The sequence below is a fragment of the Homarus americanus genome, unplaced genomic scaffold (genome assembly GCF_018991925.1).
Source record: "Homarus americanus isolate GMGI-L3 unplaced genomic scaffold, GMGI_Hamer_2.0 scaffold48406, whole genome shotgun sequence".
In the NCBI taxonomy this organism is placed as follows: domain Eukaryota; kingdom Metazoa; phylum Arthropoda; class Malacostraca; order Decapoda; family Nephropidae; genus Homarus; species Homarus americanus.
In genome coordinates, this window is record NW_024753828.1 from 2005158 (window position 1) to 2011318 (window position 6161).

Genomic DNA, 6161 nt, shown 5'->3' on the forward strand with positions numbered 1-6161 from the left:
CACTTAGCTCGACTGCAAACCGAGGCAGATAGGCATTAACGCCGATAAGACACTGCCACCGCCCCTGCTGCACTAGATGTGCAACTCATGTGAACGACTCTGCCGGTCCTGTATCGTCTTCTTTAGTCACCTCAAAACTCACCAATGAAGGTGACATCCCTCATAACTCATATCATTGTATCATATTCAATTCTGAGTGACAGCAAATTAGTAGTAGTAGTGTGTGTGTGTGTGTGTGTGAAATAATTAATAATAATAATAATTGATAATAAATAATGGTTTATTGAAAACGTTCTGCAGAACGAAAGCTGAAAATATGCATTAGACAAAAATAACTTATTACATACAAAGACATGGGGGTGGTGGGTTGTTTTACAAATGCTTCCATTACTGAAAGGAGAAGGAACATGAATTGAAAAAACAAATTATTACAGTTTGCAGTTAATGGCCGGTGCTGGTCTCTTGTCATACTGTGTGAGATACGTAGGCCACATGGTTCAGTAACTCGTCTGGAGATGTTAACATGAAGGACCTCACGTGGTCATGGAGACACCGGGTGGTGTGGCGTTGATGCGGTGCAGTAACTCGTCTAGAGATGTTAACATGAAGGACCTCACGTGGTCATGGAGACACCGGGTGGTGTGGTGTTGATGCGGTGCAGTAACTCGTTCGTAGGTGTTAATATGAAGGACATCTCGGTCATGGAGACACCGGGTGGTGTAGTGTTCACGCGGTATAGTGACTCGACCTAGGGTATGGCAGGGTATTATAGGAGAATCTGCCCTAACTTTTCTGATGTTGCTCGACTATTAACTGATTTAGTTAGTCCTAAAGGAGATTTTGTGTGGACGGAAAGTTGTCAAGAAGCATTTGAGAAAATTGTGCAATTTTGATGTCAAAACCATTTGTTGTACAAGTAGATGTAAGTGACGTAGCAGCTGGGGCAGTTTTATTGTAAGCAGGTAATAATGATGTTTTGCACACGGTATCTAACATGTCTACTAAATTTAAGCCTCTTCAAAGAAATTACTCTACCATTGAGAAAGAAACAGCTGCATTGTTAATGACGCTATATAAATTTGATGTATACCTTGGGAACAGCAACCATAAAATCATTGTATATAGTGACCACAACCCCTTGCAATTTGTTATGTGCAGGAAGAATAAAAATCAATGTTTAATTCGCTAGTGTTTGGCGCTTCAACCGTAAAAATATTGAAATTAGACATATCAAGCGTAAGGATAACATTATTGCTGATACCCTGTTTAGCCTATATTAAGCAGATCTTATAATTGTGTGTTGCCAATGTAAAATTTTAAGGAGGGGGTATTTATGTATGGCCTAATGCACAGTAATGCATTGCATTATGCATAGTGAATTTTTTTATGCTCGTTACCCTCCCCTTCCGTTATGGTGTTGGCGTTGGTGATAATGTAAAATATTTTGTATAATTGTTTGTGAGCAAAACTGGTACTCCATAGGTAAAAATTTTCCTAAGATGTATGTTTGTATGTTTAACTATTTTTGCAGCTTAGTGGAGTTGTTTTATATTTGTGCTGTTAGGCTTGTAGTCTACCAGTACACCGGGTTTTGTCAGTCACCGCTGGGCTTTGGAAGGGAGAGGACGTCTGAGTTTAGTTGAGTATTATATATTCAGTGCTGCTCTATTATTATTATGTGTTGTGTGTAAAGGCAATAAATTATTGTGTTATAAGGTGCTTTATGGTTTATATACTGTGCACATATTAGTTGTTTATTAAGGATTGAAAACCAAGTGCAGTTTAACTTTGTAAGGAGTCATTGCCTATGATGTTTTGTTCTATGTTAAATATTTTAAAAGTTTGTGATTATATATTACTTATTCTCTTTACTTAATTTATCCGTTCATTATGTAACCTGCACATTTATTGTGGCAAACTTATTGAAATTTAAATCTTTTGTGACGTGTTTAATTGCAAACCTTTACTCCTGAACTGATTATAAAGTAAGAGGGCTGTTATTGAACCCATGATGCACAATTTTTTCCTTAAGCTTGTTTGTAGCTTTTGCATTTAACATCGTTTGTCGTGTATTGAAGTAACATTAATTTTAAGTGATAAATATTAAGGACAAAGTTGTGCCGAGTTTCCAATTTTTTGTTGTTGTGCCATATGTGTCCTCATTATTATATTAATTTTTAATGTAATTCAAGTTCCTAAGTCTAGGCATAACACATCCCAGCGAGTTCTTAAGTCATCGATAAGATATTATTCCTAGTTAGTCCTTGTCATCACATAGTAATGGAGATCCGTTTTAACGTATTAAGGCCGATTCACACGACCCGTTTCTGTCCCGACCGTCAGGCCGTTGGCTAGACTCCGTCAATATTTCTTAAATGCATTTTAATGTAACTGTTCACACGACCCGTCATGCTGACGGTGGCAGGCGGCCGACAGCCGACCGACACGTCTCGGATTTCTTCTCGAGAAATCCTGGCCGGTTTGACGGCGTCAAACTGCAAGTTTTTCTTTTGGGGGTACTGCTTTTCGGCAGTTGGTGTTCATCTTTGCCAGGTCTATTTCGATTTTTTCTAGTAAATAATTAAACTTAGCCTTGGACATTCTGAAGTATTGGTAGAATTTTGCTTCATCATCTGCCAGTTCTTTATAGAGGGTCCAGAATTCTCCATCGCACTTTCTCTTTTTTCAGTGACTGATGTACCCATAACCTTTTCCTCTTTCCACGAACTTTTTCTTCCTCCTCTTCTTCTAGCAGAAGAGCAATTGCCGCCAAATTCTTAAGAGACCGACCGGCAATGATCCTCACACAACACGAGTTATGTAAGCACTGAATGACGGTATCAGACGGACCGGGAACGTGTCGTGTGAATACACAACATTCTGACGGCGCCAAGCCGACGGTCTGACGGTCGGAACAGAAACGGGTCGTGTGAATCGGCCTTATGTGGACCAATAAGACGTAGTGGCGTAGAGTATAGGTAATGCAGCACAGGTAAGGTAAATTGGCCTAGGGCCCACCGGTATCTGGGGCCCACTGAAAAATAATTCTGTCGCGCAGCGTGCGTCATCGTATAACCTTGTTTCAAGTGTACACCGAGCATTTCCCATTATATAATATATTCGGCTAAACCATAAGGGCCCCTGGTATTAACAAGTATAGGTCCCGGAGTGGGGCCCCTTGCAATAATAAGTATAGATCTGCAGGTCTTTCAACTGGTGGGCCACGAATAGGCCCTATAGTAAAATGAAAAAAATAAGATAAAATAAGATAATAAAAAAATACATGTATATATACAGTTTTTAAATGTCCGTGTCCCACCATCGATCTATCTATCTATCTATTTATCTATCTATCTATACATACATATATACTGAGAGAGAGGAGAGAGAGAGAGAGAGAGAGAGAGAGAGAGAGAGAGAGAGAGAGAGAGAGAGACAGAGAGAGAGAGAGAATAGTTCAAGAAACCTTCAGCGCCTTGATGTGTGAAGGACAGGATCGTTTCACGTTCAGTACGTGCTGAAGTCATTGTTGGTTTGCTGACAGCCTGCTCAGCCAGTCAGTATCTTCTCAGCCTCAGTTCAGTAATATTTTATATTGTGTACGCGGCACTCATTATTTACTAATGATATTTACATGTTGTTAAATGGACTTCAGTGTTATATTACGTGTGTTTTTGTGTCTGTTTCTTTATATTGGTACAGATTATTCTTGGGGGATTCTCATGAGATAAATATGTCGTCCCTGAAAAATATCTGAGGGCTCACAAAGAGAAAGTTAAAGCAGCCAAAGCTGCACAACTGCAATCAGTTCCAAAGCTGACAACATTTTTAAAAACCAAAAGGAGATTCAGAGCACCAGTGACAGTAAAACACTCCAGGATGACACAGAGATGTTCACTTCATGATTCAGATGACGAAGAGGTCAGCCGAGTCACAGAGATTAAATAAATCAGCACCTACAGCAATGGAAGTGGTTCACACTCCAGACTGAAGCTTCATCCGATTCATCACAGTTGACTTATAAGAAACATTCTGTGAACAAGCTGTCAGTGTTGATTTGTGTGTATAAAGTGATCCAGCTGATCAGCGACACAATTGATGATAAACTGATTGAGTATTTACTAACCATCCTCTTGATCTAAATTCAGAACAAGGTGATTTTCAAGATCTGCAAGAAGTGAAAAGGAAAAGAGTTCCATGGAGGTGCCTGCAAACTTGCTTACACGTCAAATGGCAAATGATGAAAAAGGTGTGAATGGTTTGTGTATTCTCCAAAAAACTGAGATGTATTTTGTGTTCCATGCAAGCTATTTAGCAAGCAAGTCTCATTGTTTACTAGTGGGTTTAGACTGGAAAACTGCCAGCGTAGAGCTGTTGAACATGAAAGTAGCAAAGAGCATAAAATCTTCAGTTATTACTTTGGGGTGCAGGCAATACAGCAAGGCGAATTGATCTCACCTTTGGCTTTGTATGTAGAATTGAGAGAAAATACTGAAAGAAGTTCTAATGCGCATATTGAAAACACTAAAATTTTAACATCAAGAGGTCTTCTCTCAGAGGTAGTGATGAAAAGAATAGGCTCTAGCAAATAATGGGATTTCATTCTTGGAGTACTGAACCTGGCAAAATTTGACTCCTTTTCTTGCACAGCATCTAAGTATGGTGCTGTAAGGTGGAAAGACTTCATTCTCTCAAAACGATTTAGAGGAAATAGTCAATCTGATATTGAAGAAATTCAATTAATAATCATAAGTGAAGTGAAACAAGCCAAATATTATTCAGTTAGTGTAGATTCCACACCGGATGTTAGTAATATGCTGACCAACTTACATTCATAGTTCGTTGCGTCAAACCTGATGGCAAACCTGTTGAGCGATTTCTAAATCAGACATACATGACCATGGTGCAGAGCATAGCCTCAACTGTTGTACAGTTAATTAAAGATGTTGGTCTTGATTTGAGTGACGTGAGAGGGCAGAGTTATGACAATGCTGCCAATATGTCAGTATTTACACTGGCCCCAAGCCAGAATAAAGACTATGAATCGCCTGGCATATTGTGTCCCTTGTGCAGGTCACTCCTTGAACCTTGTAGGAACGCTGAAGCTGCCAGCAGTTACCTTTGGGTCTGTTGCATATTCCAGATTCTTTTTGCAAGCCTTATACAATCCTCTTCTCAGCCTCCACATACAGAGATGGGATCACTTGAAAGCTGCACTACCTGCTGAAGGATTGTGTGAAAGCCCTTTCAGAAACTCTCGCTGGAGTGCGAGGGCTGATGCTGTTAAAGCAGTGTTTTTTACATTACCTTGAGATAAAGTCAGCACTGGAGAACATATGTTCTGACAGTGAGACAAACTGTATACAAGCTAAAGGTAAGGCCTCATAAGACAAATGGAAGCATTTGAAACAGCACTTACTGTAATATGGTATAAAATCTTAATTAAGAGATTAATGTATTGGTCACTAAAAAAGTTGACCAATCCTCTGTCAGTTGTGAAACTGTATGAGAGTTTGATCTCCTCTGTCTCAGAAATGAGACAGGGTCAGTTTGATGAAATAGAAGATCAGACTAGGGCCTTTGCTGAGCCTGCTACACAGACACAACAAAAGAACAAAAGAGAAAACATTTCTTTATGAATCAGTTGGCACTGAAATCAACTTGAGTAATGTGAGAAGTTCAAGGTGGACAATTTCACACCATATTAGATTGCCTTAGGAATGAATTAGAGACAGGAGTGAATGCCAGTTAACTCAGAAATAGAAAAAGCAGCTTGCTTAGCTTTTTAACGGAGTATGACAGTATGAAATGTGATGATCTCAGTCCAATTGAATTGGTTGTCAGTAAATCATCCAGTGACCGGGAAGCATTCTGGTTCTAGATGAGTTTTTGTAATTTAAAGACATTTTGTCTTCTTCTGAATCTGACAGGTCATGATGTAAACATGTCCACTTTTAAGCGAGGTCCAAAGATGGTATTTGACAACTGCCTTCAAACATTAGTGTCTTGGTGAGAATTTTCCTTACTATCCCTTATTACAAATTGTGAAGGAGAGAGGTCTTTTCTTACTCTATCTTAGGGTGAAAAATCACCTGAGGCTCAATATAGACAAACCAGATTAAACTTACTATATTATTATGCGTTGAATCTGGCAGGAAGAA